The sequence below is a fragment of the Salvia hispanica genome, chromosome 6 (genome assembly GCF_029641045.1).
Source record: "Salvia hispanica isolate PSC_SH4W2 chromosome 6, Shi_PSC_v1, whole genome shotgun sequence".
NCBI lineage: Eukaryota > Viridiplantae > Streptophyta > Magnoliopsida > Lamiales > Lamiaceae > Salvia > Salvia hispanica.
Window position 1 is genome coordinate 40,944,837 of NC_142697.1, and position 16,984 is coordinate 40,961,820.

Genomic DNA, 16,984 nt, shown 5'->3' on the forward strand with positions numbered 1-16,984 from the left:
TCCACTAAAATGAAACGTTTCCTAAAATGGAAATAATTTTATATCTACTTTTTCATATCTCTTACTTTACTCTCTATTCATTAACTCATGAAATAACATTAAAGAATACATACACATATACTCGATGAGTTTGCTCGAGAGTGTAAAAAAAGTAGTTCCTCTTTATCATAAAAGATTACACACTTATGAGGGGTAGGATAGGACGAATTTTTAAAAGATATTATTAGTATATTAAGAGAGAGAAAAAAATATTTAAAATATATTAATGGAAAGATAAAAAGTAATTGAAATAATAATAAAGAGGGGTGCAATATAGTAGGATATATTGATGATGATTTACTTATTTTCAAAAATGATAACATTAGATCTTTGTTGGAATTGATTGAAAGGATTATGAACACCTTTAATAGAATGAAAAGAGAATACAGTAAAATATTACTCCTACTTGATACAAATTGGTACCTTTATTTTTCTTGTTTCCTCGTTTCTTTTTTTTTTATTTGATTGATAAAGGAACAGAATTTTAAAGGTTACCTAAGGTTATAACGGGTTAATAAAGTCGATGATACAAGTTGGAATGGTAATTAATAAGATGAGGTTGTGAAATTAAATCTCAGGTTGTAGGATGTTAAAATTTGTATAGGGTTGTGAAACCAAGGTGATATGCACCCTTTGATGTAGACAAAATTTATATTATGATGCCTATCTAGTCTATGTATATTTTCACGCTTTGTCGTACATTATTTCAATCCTATAATTTTCTTGACATGATAAGAATAAAATCATTTTATGCTAAACAAGATCATTAAAATTATCTTTGGGAATAGACATAGTCGATTGGTTGATGAATGCTTTTCGTTTTCAATTTCTTAATCTATTCCTTCCGTACCTAAAATTTAAATTCATTCCATTTCATCATTCTATTCAGGGATGTCAATCGGGTCAGTTCACTGAGTTTCAGGCTACCACTACATGAATTGCGAGTGAATCAGGTGCGATTGTAATATTCAACCTTAATCCTAATGGTTCGAGTTTCGAGTTGTGACCGATAAAATTAACACGTGATATAAAAAAAATATTTATAAGATGTAAAACATTTAATTATAGTATAATTTTGAAACATATGCTTAAAGTCAAACATAATTAAATAGTGAATTTGAAAATTTTAATTTATTCTTCTTTTATTATATTAATAAAAATTTAACATATATATGTAATACTAAAATTAATATAATTTTTTTATAGTTATTTATAATATAAAAATCATTAATAAAGTATTGAATTAGCTATCAAACAGATGGAATAATAAACAATAGTTGCATCTTGGTCCAATCATGGGTCAACCCTACTCGTGGTGCGGACTAATTTTATTGTCAGCTCGAAATTTTCAGTCTCAACCCTCTAGATTTATCAGGCTATTCGGACCAACCCACGTATTGAAAGTTGTACTGACATCCCCATTTTTATTCATCGAATAATATAGGAGTATTTATTAACTATTACCATTATTATTAATAAAATGAAATAATTTTTCTAATTAATAATATATCAATCACTTTTATTATAATCTGCACCGCAATTCATTAGACATTTTGGGATGAAATGATTTAGATTGATAGAGAAAATATGGTAAGTTAAATCATGTTCCATTATCATTAAACTACCCATTTTTCATCGGCCTATTATTCTGTGTAATTTTTTTTTTTAAACTCCTAAAATGAACAATCACGTGAAACCAGGTATGATGCCCACAATTACCGTCACTCTTAACACAAAATCGAAGGTAATATTGAAGGCAAATTTTTTTTTTTTAAAAAAGAAACATCTACAGACTACGTACTGAAAAAAAAAAAAAACTTATTAGCTATTTTATTGTCTTACATGTATTACATATAGTTTAATCAATTTTTGGGACCCTTCTTAAGGATTATTTTATTAAGATATCAAAGGAAGTGAATTTATGATGGATTTTGTAGAACCCACCAAACTCATTAAAAATCACACAAACTAAAATAAAACCTTGATTACTAATCAATCGTCAATCGTCAATTATACAAATCACTTTATTGAGGTACAAAAATAATGATAAAACTAAAATTAAAAAAATATCGAACTCCACTACTAATGTGAAGCCAAATATTGGAGCCATCTCCATCAACAAAAAAAATTAAAACACTCGTGCTTCCTATCCTATAAAATCACTTTACACAACATATTGATGTAATTGGATTATTTCTTTAATTTAAAAAAAACAGTTTTACTTTAAGTGGTTTACTTTACTAGCTTAATTTGAAAACGAGCGAGATTAAGTCAAAACATAATCACATATTTGAGGCAATATATCTTGAGCCCCCACCTCTTAAAATTATATTAGTGCTAATAAAAAAGCTGGTTGAAAAAAGCTGAACACATTCTAATAATCATGGTTTTCTAGAGGGATTATCATATTGCTTTATGTGATTGGGGCACTTCTACACTAACCATTTCAATTACTTACAATTTACTTTCTTCAGACAGAATTTAGTTTATACTCCTATTCCTATTATTTATTTGTCTTCACGTGTTACATCTTTTTTTCTCATTTAACATATCTATTCTAGTTTTCATTTTCTAATTTTCTTTCCATTTTTTAGGGGAAGGGGAAAGAAGTGTAAAAAATTAGAACTAAGCTACTCCAAAACTGTTTCGTTTTGGGATTGATTAAAGCTTATTCGAGTTTGTTTGGAGAAGTTCGCAACTAAACGAACCAAGCTCGAGCTTAACAGTATTTGGCTTTAATTGAAATATAAATCATAACTAGATACGCCTTATATTTCTATAAGATAGTAAGAACCATATTATATTTATGGATAGGTTTAATTGTTATAAGAAATGGATATATTTAACTTGTTTTAAAGAAAATAATTATTGTAGTATCTATATAAACTTGTTTGTTGCAATTAATTTGAAGGCCTTCAAGAATTGGGCTTGAGTAGACCTTTTTATTAATAAATAGTACTACTTAGCATACTTATATATGGCCCAATAGCTATGACATATATAGCCCATCTTATGTTATTTAGTTAACTAACTGACAAATCACTATTTTTTTACCATAACCAAAACTTAGACCAACAAATAAAATATGTGATGAGAGTATAAATTGAACTTACATCATTAATCAAAATTCAGAAAGTCCCAAACAAACCCAATTTCATTTGCAAATTTGTCACTTTCTGTTGGTCTTCATATGAATGAATTGTCTCAAATTTTACACAGTTGGTCTCAAATTGTCTCAAAAATCATTCTGCAGTTTGGGAAGGTTGGGAAGGACTTGATTATAGATATCCATTTTCTGCATTTCAGGCATTTGCAATCTGCCTCAGCAGCTTTGACACTAAATTGGCTTCTGAATAGATGAGATTTTTGCCCTAACTGAAGCCAACTTCCTACAACTGTAAGATAGCTCTGATCTCTTTTATTTGGTATCATAATTTGATCCCAAGAAGATTTCATTTGTGATTTCTCGTTCCTACAACTACGGTTCCAACACAAAAATCAAGAAGTTTGATTAAATTTTAGTTTGTCTGCAACTTCAAAAATCAATTAGAAAAAGAACAAACTTTGGATTTATTAACAATTATGTTATGATGAAACTCTTTTGCTGAAAATATGTTAGATGTGATCACTATGTGTTAGAAATGGAGATCGATTGCGTGTTGTGATCGGAGAAGAGAGAGTGATGATTCAAGGGTTTGAGAAAGGAGATTTCTTATTGAATTGCGAGAGAGAAAAATGAGCTACAAGAGGATGTCTAACTACTAACCGAAAATCAACAAACTTATTTATACACATTTCAAATCTAACGGTAACTAATGATCAACGGTCGAGATTTAATCTCACGGATCAGAGGTTGATCCAACGGCTCCTGAAGCTCATCATCAAGAGATGATTTCCGATTCCTTTCTCCTTTATGTTTGCAGCTTAAGCCATCAATATATTCACAAACTCCACCTTGATGGTTTAGCTGCCATGTGAGTCAATGCTATGAAGCTTTATCAACCTCATACAAAACTCAAGCTTGCCCCTTGGTATAGGCTTTGTCAACATGTCTGCTGGATTCTCAGCAGTGTCGACTTTGAAGACTTTTACTTCCCCTGCTTCAGCCTTCTCTCGGATGAAGTGTAGACGCACATCTAAGTGCTTACTCCGCTCATGGTAAACTTGATGCTTGGCTAGACATAAGGCACTGTTATTGTCACAGCCAATGCTCACAGATTCTTAAACTATCCCAAAATCCTTCAATATGCCCTTGAGCCAAGAGCTTTCTTTTACTGCCGATGTCAGTGACATGAACTCAGCCTCAGTAGTGGATAGAGCAACCACTCCTTGAAGACTACTCTTCCAACAAATCAACGAGCCATAGAGAGTAAACAAGTATCCTGATTGTGACCTTCTGGTATCTAGATTTCCAGCAAAGTCAGAATCACTCCAACCCTTCAATGGATCACCCTCATGCTCTCCATTTCCATCAAACAGAATGCCCACATTTGTAGCTCCCCGCATGTATCTCACAAGCCATTTAAGTGCAGACCAATGCTCCTTTCCATAGCTAGTCATGTACCTGCTAGTTACTGATATGGCATGTGCAATGTTAGGCCGAGTGCTTATCATTGCATACATTATGCTCCCAATTATGTTTGCATAAGGCATGTATAGCATTTCTATCTTCTCAGCTTCATTCTTTGGTCTCTGCTCTGCAGTAAGCTTGTAGTGTTGGCCCATAGGGACAAAAACTTCTTTCACATTTTTCATCTTGAATTTCTTGAGCAACTTGGCTACATAATCAGATTGCTCCAGTCATATCTGCCTCCTTTCCTTGTTCCTCACTATGGACATGCCAAGAATTCTTCTAGCTGGACCCAAATCTTTCATTTCAAAAGCAGCTCTGAGATCATCTTTCACCTTTTGAATCTCCTTCAAATCAGCCCCTGCTAGCAACATATCATCTACATACAAGAGTAGATAAGCCACAGCAGCTCCACCTACACTCTTTATGTAGACACATTCATCATAACAAGATCTCAGAAAACCACTCTTGATCATGTGAGTATTGAACTTCATATGCCACTGACGGCTAGCCTGCTTCAAGCCATAGATACTCTTCTTTAGCAAGCAAACTTTGCCTTCATCCCCAGGTCTTATGAAGCCCTTTGGTTGAGCCATATAAATGGTTTCCTTTAGGTCACCATGCAAGAATGTTGTCTTAACATCTAATTGCTCTAGCTCCCAATCTTTTCTAGCCACAATTGCCAATAAAATTCAGATGGAAGTGTACTTCACTACAGGAGAAAAAAATCTCTTCATAGTCAATGCCATGCCCCTGTGTGAAACCCCTTGCCACTAGCCTGGCTTTATATCTAACCTTATCCCCATCAGCAGCCTCTATCTTCTTCTTGAAGATCCACTTACAACTTACAACTCTTCTACCATTTGGCCTCTCCACCAGAACCCAAGTACATCATTTTTAAGCAGTGAGTCTATCTTATCTATCATGGCTTGCATCCACTTCTCCCAATCTTTGATTTCAACTGCCTCCTCATAGCTGCTAGGTTCTAAATACTCAATTTCCTCAGCCACCATGAAACAATAGAATAGATACTCAGCATCAGAATATCTGGAAGAAGGCCTCACATTTCTCTTAGCCCTCTCCCTGGCTAATTTCCAGCTACCTTGAGCTGTTGGGCTTGATTGTTGTGGTGGTGGTTGTTGTGGAGAATGTGGAGCATCAGTATCCTCAGTTTCTTGTTCTGTCTGAGATCCGTGATGCTCCACCTCAAGCTTAGAGATAATCACCTTCTCAATGTCAATCCTTGTTTCAGTATCTGCCCTCTTCATGAAAGGCATCTCATGCTCCCAGAAGATAACATCTCTGCTGACAATAATTTTCTCTTTTCCAGGCTCAATGCACCAGAGTCTATATCCTTTTACACCTGGTTGATACCCCATCATGATACACTTAACTGCCCTTGCTTCTAGTTTCCCTTGCTTGATGTGTGCAAAGGCCTTGCAGCCAAACGCTCTTAAGTTCTCATAACTGCCATTCCTTCCAAACCATCTATTGTCTGGTATATCCCCATTTAAACTAGATGATGGACACTTATTCATCAATGTCACGGCAGTAGATGCTGCTTCTGCCCAGAATCTTTTTACCCAATCCTACAGCCAACAGCATACACCTTGTTCTCTCTAGGATAGTGCGGTTTGCTCTCTCTGCCACACCATTCTGTTGTGGATTTAAGGGGACAGTGCGGTGCCTCTTGATCCCTCTAGACTTGCAAAAAACATCAAAACTCTTTTGACAGATGCTCTAGAGTCTATTGTCTGTTCTCAAACAATCCAAACTTGTGCCTTTTTCTGCCTCCACCTCAATGCACCATTCTCCGAATTTATTGAAGGCCTCTGACTTCTCCTTGAGTATGTAGAGCCATATACTCCTGGAGAAATCATCAATGATGCTCATGTAGTATCTTCCACCTCCAATGGACTTTTCTTGAGCAGGGCCCCATAAGTCACTATGTGCATAATCAAGTCGCTTTGATGATGTGTGTATGGCCTTCGGGTAACTCAATTTCTTGGCCTTCCCTAACACACATTCTTCACATTTCACTGAATCATCATCAGCTTCATCACAGAGCACAAGACCTTTCTTAATCAGTTCTTTCACAGTTCCAATGGCTGGATGTCCAAGCCTAGAATACCACACCCTCAAACTTTTTGTAACAAGAGCACAATCCACCACTGAGTTAGCTTTCAACACAGTTGCAGTCATGTAGTACAAGCTACCTTTCCTTCTTGCTTTCATTAACAACTTTCCTGACTTGCTAACTAGACCTGCCCAAGATTTACCGAACCGGCGGTTAAAACCGAAACCGTAACCGCCGGTTACGGTTTTGAACAGAAACCGTGAGAATTTTCTCGAACCGAAACCGTTGATTTTTGAACCATGGTTCGGTTCAGGTTCAAAAATTTTCGAACCGAAACCGTGCGGGAACCGCGAAAAACCGTGAAATCAAGCCGGAACCACAAAAAACCGGTGGTTCGGAACCGTGAAACACCCTCACGGTTCGGTTCCGGTTCAACAATTTCTAAAACCGGAACCGGCGGTTTCGAACTGTAACCGCCGGTTCCTGAACCGTGGGCACCTCTATTGCTAACTGTCATCACCCCATCCTCAGACACAAACTTGCACCCCTTTCCCTCAAGAGAATCAAGTGATATTAAATTTCTTTTAACTTCTGGGATATATCTCACAGACTTGAGCAAGATGCTGCATCCATCCTCAACTCTTAACCTGATGGAGCCAACACCGTTTACTGAACATATTTGATTATTCCCTAACATGACTGATCCAGTAACCTCTTTCAAGTCTTCAAACCAAGAGAGATTGTAGCGCATATGGAAATTGCAGCCAGAGTCTATGATCTAAGATCCATCCTCATTCTTATCCATAACATTCAAGGCCATTGGAGCCTCATCTTCCTCAACCTCCTCGGTTGAATTCATTGTTTTTCCACCACTTTCTTGTTGTTTTCTCTTCCAAGCATAACAATCTTTCTTCAAGTGCCCTGGTTTCTTGCACCAGTGGCAAGAACGAGTTTCCTTTTGATCATTTGAAACATTCTTGGAAGGCTCATTGAACTTCTTGAACGACTTCTTTCCCTTGAACTTCTTTACAATATTCAAGCTCTCAGACATTGAACTACCTGACCTAGCCTCCATATTCTGCAGCTCCTTAGATCTTAAGGCAGCCTGCACCTCAAGGAATGTCACGGTTTTCTCTCGGCCATACAAGATCGCATCGCGAAGTTGGTCATAACTTGATGGGAGGGGGCATTCAATAACAGAATTGCCTTATCCTCATCACCAATCGACACATCAATATTGTCAAGATCATCGGCGGTTTTACTAAAATCCTCCAACTGTTCTAACATCTCCTTTCCTTCCAAGAACTTATATGAATACAATCGCTGCTTCATAATCAATCTATTTGCTAGCGATTTAGTAAGATAGAGATCTTCCAGTTTAGCCATTATACCTGCATCGGTCGTCTCTTTCGCCACTTCTCGCATGACTTTATCCCCAAGGCTGAGAACACTCGTGCTGAACGCCTTTGCCTCATTCTTTGCGCGTAGTTGAATACTCTTTTCACTAGCATCTGTTGTCTCGGTTTCCTTTCCCTTAGTCGTCAAAGCGGAAGCCAGACCTTATTGAGTAAGCATCGCACGGATCTTCATCTTCCACAGTGCGAAATCGTTCTTCCCCGTATATTTCTCCGCCTCAAATCTTGATGTCGTCGTCGTCGCAGATTTGTCTCCTCAAGAATTCCTTTTATCTTTCAAAACGATCGATTTCCCACCGGATGACGCCAATTGTTAGAAATGGAGATCGATTGCATGTTGTGATCGGAGAAGAGAGAGTAATGATTCAAGGGTTTGAGAAAGGGGATTTCTTATTGAATTGCGAGAGAGAAAAATGATCTACAAGAGGATGTCTAAGTGTCTAACTACTAACCGAAAATCAACAAACTTATTTATACACATTTCAAATCTAACGGTAACTAATGATCAACGATCGAGATTTAATCTCACGGATCAGAGGTTGATCCAACGGCTCCTGAAGCTCATCATCAAGAGATGATTTTCGATTCCTTTCTCCTTTATGTTTGCAGCTTAATCCATCAATATATTCACACTATGAAATCATACATGGACATATGTCACTATCATTGAGTTAAATGATGTCGACTATTCATAAAAATATGTGTTGTTTGGTTGAAAAATATTAACAATGTATTACGTGTAGACAATCAATTTTTTTTTCTCCTATGGGATGATTATGAACAAATCCAAATTCATGATTTTTTTTAGAGAACTTTAATGTTGTTGAACGAACCAGAATTTGACCAAACTTCTATGATTTTTCCGTTAATTTTGTCTTTTCATAATTAGATTGATATAATTTGATTTAAAGAGATATAAATTCGTTTTTATATTTATTTTTATTCTATATAGTTTTTAGTGAACACATCTTTTAGTAGAATATTAGTTATTATTGATCTAGTAGGACATCACATCAAATATTAATTGCAATTAAGACACAAAACATTTGAGTAACATTGGGGGAAATTATGTTACAGAAATGTCTCTACTGAAAAAAAAAATTAGGTGTCAATTATTGAAGGAACATATAACATTCATGAATATGGGATAAGAAAGTGATTGCCCATCAATATTTATGCAGTCTACCTATTATAGACAAGTGCCAGAGGTCCAAGGAAAATATTTATAACTAGAATAATACAATTAATTCAAAACAATTTTTTTTATATAAGTCTAATTTCGTTGATTTCCTTTAAAATTAGATTTTTTGGATTCGATTTGCATTGATTTTTATAGTTGAAAAACTGTTTTAATTATATTTAAAAGTTAGTATTAAAATAAAAAAAAATTCTATTCAACTATTAGTTTATTTAAATATTTTATCCTAATATGCATAGTAATTTAAAATATTTATTTCTGATTTTGGGATTCTTTTGGGAAATTTTCAAATATCTTCGATTTTTAAGTCCGGTTAAGATTTAATCATAAATTTTGGAACTTTTGGCTAATATTTTGATTTTTTAATGAATAATTTTATGTCGTGATATTATGTGTCAACCATGGTTAAATTAGAGTGTTAAGATTACTAAAAACATAAGATTTTATCAATTTCATACTCTTCGAGTGGCAAACAAGAGAAGGATGTGATAAAATAAAATCATATACACTTCACTGTTAACAATGATAAGTTCCATAAATTAATATTTATACATAATTGAAAAGAGTAAATTAAGACTAATGTCTTGTCGATTGCATTCAATTAAGACATGCACTATTAAAAGATATAGTATCATTTTGGACAAAATGATAAAATAAAATAAAGTTCATACCACGAAGAAATTTTGGGTTTATAGAGGAGCATTATTAAGATGTTGGTGGGACTAGCGAATTAGTAACACTAGTATCAACCCTAGTGCATTGCACGACCCATTAAATTTTATTCACATAAAATTAAAAGGCCAATTAAATAAATAAAATGATAAAAGATAAAATTATACAAGATTTATAAATTACAAATAAAATTATATAAATTTTGTAAAAATAAATAATATTTATAAAATAAAAAATAAATAGAGACAAACATAAAAATTAAATAAATAATATCATTAACAATGTTAAAAGACTTTATTGATCATGTAATTGAAACACAGACAATAACTGACTCGTGTTCAATCTATTATCAATCCAACCTCCCATAAAGGTGAACTTAACAATATAAAAGAATATTTTTCAAATAATGAACACATTTGAAGTCTTTAGATAATATTAACCCTTGAAAGACAACATAAGCAACATACATCTTTAAGAATCTTATTATTCTACCCTTGCAACAACATAAAATTTTGGTCTTTTGGTTTTAAGATGATTTCCCCAATGGTTCTTTATGCCAAAAAAAATGCATCCCATAAGAACAAAGAACTTATGCATGGCATCGTCAGTACTATGCAAAACAATATACATAAATTATATTAACACAATTTTAGATAAATCAACAAAAACAAAATGTTGGAAAACAAAAGGGAAAAAAAACAATGAATCAACACTTACTGTGAATCAACAATTTTAATCTATATAAGTTGAGAATTGTCATGTGTAATAATCTTTTCAGAGTCAACAATTGCTCGAATAATATCTATAAAAAATAGAAGCACACAACAATGTTAAAAAATAAATAATGATATTATAATTTAGAGATATTTAAAAAGTGCCAAACAGTGCATCCTTTAAGACAATGTTAATACACAAATAATAATAACAATAATAAATATTAATACAATTGCAACAGTAGTACTAACATAGGGAGTACTAAAGAGTGGCTCTTCATCAGTTTTTTTATCTGCTTGATTAGATCATTTGTTTTAAATGTATACATTAATCTTGAAAACTTGGAGTTGTTGACTTCAGATATCTATGTTCTAGAGCACATAGTAATTGCGAATTCATGATCTGCTTGATTAGATCAATTGTTTTAAACATGGCTTGAATCCTAGTGCCCTACATGAAAAAAATAAACAATTAATGGTTTTAGATAAATAGCTAAAAAATGTAATAAGATAAGAAACGAAACACATACCACACGGTCGTGGAAAATACATTCCAATGAGATTACATTGGAGTTGTCTCCACGTTTAATGAATTCATAAACACACACGCACCTCATCAAATGACTGACAAAGTATTGCACCGTACCGCATCAAATTCTTATTTTTGCAGAATATTTTGATACAGTGAGGAAAGGCAAGAATGAAGTGAATTATAAACTTGCCCATGCTACATATTTATAGAACAATATTGAAGAGTCCTACTATTTTGGACGTTACAAACCCTATGAAATTATTATCATAAATATAAATATTCACCTATAAATTTAAGTTTGTAACGGTTGTAAATCATTTAGTATTACTCAATTGAAAACCGTCCATTGGCACAATCATAAAAGCTTTAAATTAAAATTCAATATTTGATTACTTTTGGAATTATAACATAAAACGGTCATCTACCAAATTTGATAATTATTAGTAAAATATTCACATATCAATTTAAGCTAGTAACGGTAATAACCTTTTTTTTAAATAGAGTGAAACTGTATTGACTAATTATGTTTAAATTATGCTTAAAATTTATAAATATTCAAATTTATACCCAAAATTTATGAGTAAAAATTTCATGGTCCTTCCACACCATGGTGGCATAATGATTTGGTGTGTCTCACCATTAACTCTTTGACAATTAGAATAAAAAGGGTCCACATGCCACATCACTTCAACATAAATTAGGAACTTAAGATAAATTTGGATACATCCATTTAATCAATTTATGGAAAGTTTAATAATATTTAATATAGAAATTACACTTATATGAAAAATGAGTTGACGTTAATATACTAGTACAATTTATATATGTATATTCATCTCATATATAATAGTACTAATATACAAGACATCTCTTTTATAAAATAATAATATTTTAGATTATATTAATATTTCATTTTTTAATTTTTATTTTCTTGTGTTAAAAATTATTGATTTTTTGACATGCTAATAAATCTAATGAAAATTATAATAGTACTAATATACTACAAGACATCTCTTTTATAAAATAATAATATTTTTAAATTATATTTATATTTCATTTTTATTTTTATTTTTGTTAAAAATTCTTCATTTTTACATGCTAATTAATATAACGAAAATTATAATATATAACTTACAAAATATAACTTGCATTCATAATTTTTATTTATGTGAATATTTTCTTATATATATATAAATACAAAAACAATTAAAAAAGATCTTATCCATAATAATATGATTTTTTTTCTTATGTATATAAATACTAAAACAATTACTTTTATGTGTATATTATTATTATATTATGATATCAATATGCATATATAAATTGTACTAGTATATTAATGTCAATTAATAGTTTACATGATATAATTTCTATATTTAATTTATTACACTTTTCATAAAATGATTAAATGGATATATCCAATTTAGATATAAGATTGCCAAAATTTATGTCCAAGTGATGTGGCATGTGGACCTTTTTCATTTCCAATTGTAAAAAATTTATTGATGAGGCACACTAAATCACCATGCCACCATGGTGTGGAAAGATTATGGAATTTTAACTCAAAATTTATAAATGTTCAAATTTATACCCAGATTTTATAAGTATTCAAATTAAGGCCAAAACTCGCCTTTTATATATGTATAGATACTACATGGAAGAAATATAATCAATTCTAAATTATGTCTATTAGAAAAGTACTTCGATGATTTAAAATTTAAATCATATAAAATATGTAGTAGTTTTTTTTCATATCAAAAATAGTTTGACAGAAGAACTTGAGTTCCATATTTTCCTGATATTTAATAAACTTTATAGTTTAATATTAGCTTTTAATCGTATGGTATTCAATTTATTGTAGATGCTGATATAGAATAATTTTAATAATAATAATTATAAAAAAAAGCATATTGTTACACACTGCATCATACATTTACATAGCACACATGCTTAGAAAAAATAAATATTCCCTCCGTTCCAATCTACATATTACTTTTTGAGTGAACTTAAAAAATGGTTCCTAGATTATTAGTTTATCTCGCCCATAGTCTCTGGACTTTAAAAATATCGTCAGTAGTTCCTAGATTAAGGGTTTATCTCGAAATTGGTCCTTTTAGCTTTTTTGGTACGAAAATGCCCTTTTGGGGGTTTTGCATGGTTTGGGCAATTTGGTTTTTTTACACTTTTAATATTTTAAATCTGATATTATTTCAGTTATGTACTAATAACTTTGATATTGTTTCAAAATTATCATTCTTCTTCCATTTTGTCATCCTTCACTTTGTTGTTTTATTTCAATATTAGATTTAATTTTATAAAATTAAATTTTAAATTTTAATTTTTAAATATCAATAAATTTTTTTAATTAAATCTATTAATTAATGGACACTATAAATATTGATTAAAACTATTAATTTTTGTTATTTAATATAATATTCAGCTGAATTGAAGAAGTACAGAAAAATAATATTAATCATGATGGAAAAATAAGAACTATTCTATTTAGCCTTCGTTCGGTTGTTATAATTGCTTGTGATTAAATATTATAAAGTTGACTAAAAATTTGATCCTACTAAAAATTTTATGTAGGAGTATTTTTTTTGAAATTTTCTAATAAATTTTGATTGTTTTCAAATTAATAAACGAAAATTATATTAGTCTTACATTAGGTGCATATTTATTTCAGAATAGATCGTGTTATATGATCTATTTATGATTAAAGCTATTAAATATTGATTAAAACTAAGACATTGTCATACCTTATTGATTAAATAGTACTATACACTATCAAATATTGATTATGACTATTAATTTTTGTTATTTAATAATTTTTATAATCAAAAAAATTTATTGATATTTAAAAATTGAAATTTAAAATTTTGTAAATTAAATCTAATATTGAAATAAAGAAACAAAGTGAAGGATGACAAAAGGGAAGAAGAATGATAATTTTGAAATATATCAGATTTAGTACATAACTGAAATAATATAATATTTAAAATGTTAAAAATGTAAAAAGACCAAATTGTCCAACCCCCCAAAATTCCCCTAAAAGGGCATTTTCAAACCAAAAAAGCCAAAAGGACCAATTTTGAGATAAACCCTTACTACTAGCAATATTTTTAAAGTCCATGAACTATAGGCGAAATAAACTTATATTCCATGGACCATTTTTGAGTTCACTCTTACTTTTTTGGTACATTCCAAGTTAAACCATTTTCTCATTTAGGAAAAATCAATTCTTATTTTATTTCCCTTTCACTTGCATACTTTATTATTATTTTTATTTATTTCAATAAATTCCATTTTTTAAATCCCATACAAAAATGAAAGAGATATTAATCTCAAAAATCATAAATTTTAAGCGATTTTTAGTACTACTATTTTTTGTTCACTCTAAAAATGGTCCTAAAAATCATAAGCTTTTAAAAATGTCAATTTTTCCAACCCGCCTAAATAAAAAAAAATTCAATAGACATTGATCCTATAATGAGCCACAATTTGGAAGAAAAATTGGCATTAAACTTAAAATATATAATAATAAAGTTTATATGTCATATACTCCAATAAGGTTTGTAGTATATAATTAATGATCATCAAAATACACAGAAACACACACCAGCAGTTATACAGTTGTCTTTCCTGTAGATTCATGTTTTCAAATTTTCGGCCTTAATTTATTCTTCTTTGCGTCAAATATTTTGCAGTCTACTTCCCTTCCCTTTCCCTTCCAAATTCCAATTCATTCGTATCATCATCTCTCATTCATGCCATTTCCCAGGGTTTCATTTTCCTCTGCTTCCAAATTGCCGCTATCATTTTTCATGTTCACCCCATACAATCAAGGTACTTTTCCTTTATTTTCTGTTTTTTCCTGCTTTGATTTTTGCTAATCATCTGTTTTTTTTTATCTGCGTTGGTTTGAGTAGAACTCTGTTGAGAATCACTTCAATTCAATTGTGTTCATGAGTTGATGTTCATTGAGATTACTAAACTCGGTTGATTTTCTGGTGAAATTTGTGTTTTTTTCCCCAGTTTTGACTGATCAAGGTTTGGGAATTTATATTTGTAATTGAAATCTGAAGTGGTTTGTTATGTTATGTTATGCTATGTCATTTGATATAGTTAAATTTTGCGTTGATCATGGTTTGGAGATTTGCAAGTGTCTGCTTTCTGATTTGGGGCTTAATTAGGGTTCACTTAATGCCATCAATTTCTTAAACTCAAGTTTGATTTTAGGAGTTTGAGGAGTTGTGTTACAATTTGAAGAAATGCCTGCTCCAAATAATCATGGATGCCATATCCCTTTTGCATCATTTCGCCGCTCTATATTGACTCTAAGAAGTGATCAGGTTCATTCAGAATCAGAAATGAGCCATGATTCCAATATCAAGTGCCTGGAGTCGTTCCAACGACAGGTTTTCACCCGTTTCCACGATCTTTCAGTGGTTAACGCGGACGAGCTCCTCTCTGTTTCGTGGATGCACAAGCTGTTGGACGCGTTCACTGCTTGCCAGGAGGATTTCAGCACCTTACTATCCGATAACAAAGCATTGCTCTCGAAGCCGCCAGCAGACAGGCTTGCTACCGAGTATTTCGAGAGAGCCATCAAGGCGATGGATATCTTCAATGCAACTCGCAATGGTGTTGAGACCGTTTGTGTCTGGCAGAAGCATTTGGAGATTGTGGTGTGTGCTCTTGACGCGAAGCAGAGAACGGTTGGCGAGAGCCAGTTTCGTCGTGCACGAAAAGCCTTGATGGATTTGGCTATACTGATGTTGGATGACAAAGATACCGGCTCAGTGTTTTCACACAGAAACCGCTCTTTTGGGCGTAAGGGCAAGGAACACCAACGGAGCTCATCATCAGGGCACTCTCGGTCACTCTCTTGGAGCGTGCCACATTCTTGGTCAGCCTCTAAGCAGCTCCAGTCCATTGCGAGCAACTTGGCTCCTCCAAAAACGAACGAAATAGCAGCGACTAATGGTTTGGCGATGCTCATCTTTGCAATGAGCTTTATTCTGATGTTTGTGTTGTGGGTTCTCGTTGCTGCAATCCCTTGTCAGGACCGGGGCGTGCAGATCCACTTTGCAATCCCTCGTCAGTTCTCGTGGAGCACGCCTCTGTTCTTGCTCCATAGCCGAATCATGGCCGAGTCCAAGAAGAGAGAGCGGCGCAACACCAGTGGATTGTTAAAGGAGATATATCAGATTGAGAAGTGTGTGCATCAGCTGACAGACTCGGTGGATGCCGCTCAGTTCCCACTGTCGGACGAGCTGAAGGACGAAGTTAATGAGAATGTCAACGAGCTGTCTTTAGCGTGTGGGGCTTTTAAGACGGGGCTCGAGCCACTGCAGTGCAAGCTACGCGAGACGTTTAAGAAAGTCATGGCTTGTCGCTCCGAGGGCCTCGAGTTCCTTGGCAAGGCCACACAGCCTTAGAGAAATTGCAATGTCATGCTATAGCTTTTACCATGAAAGAGAAGCTGTGACTTGTTGGCCACATAATAAAATTTTACCAGGTAGATTTTGTACTTAAAAAAAAAAAGTGATATATACTGTGTCATTCTGTCTGTGTCATTCTGTTTCCAGATCTGTCTGTGTGAGGCTGGCCTTCAATTTTTTTCTTGATTGATTCTTTATTCTTGATAAATAATGTGTATGTCTGGGAAAGATTTGCCCTTTAATCTTGTCATTTCAAGAACACTTTCTGCCTCTTAATGTTTTTTTTTGTTGCTACTAAATTGTGTAATGATAAAATCAATAGTA

At 32.7% G+C, this 16,984-nt stretch overlaps 1 pseudogene across 2 annotated transcripts; it reads left to right on the forward strand.

The window, feature by feature from the left end:
* Nucleotides 1–14,842: 14,842 nt before the first annotated feature.
* On the forward strand, nucleotides 14,843–16,810 carry LOC125205774 (protein ROH1D pseudogene; annotated as a pseudogene). 2 transcript variants are annotated; one of them, XR_016132699.1, is made up of 2 exons: nucleotides 14,843–15,062; nucleotides 15,456–16,810. The product of XR_016132699.1 is annotated as a protein ROH1D pseudogene, transcript variant X1 (transcript). The 2 variants fall into 2 exon arrangements; XR_016132700.1 differs by having other exon boundaries at nucleotides 15,569–16,810.
* The last annotated feature ends 174 nt before the right edge of the window (nucleotides 16,811–16,984 follow it).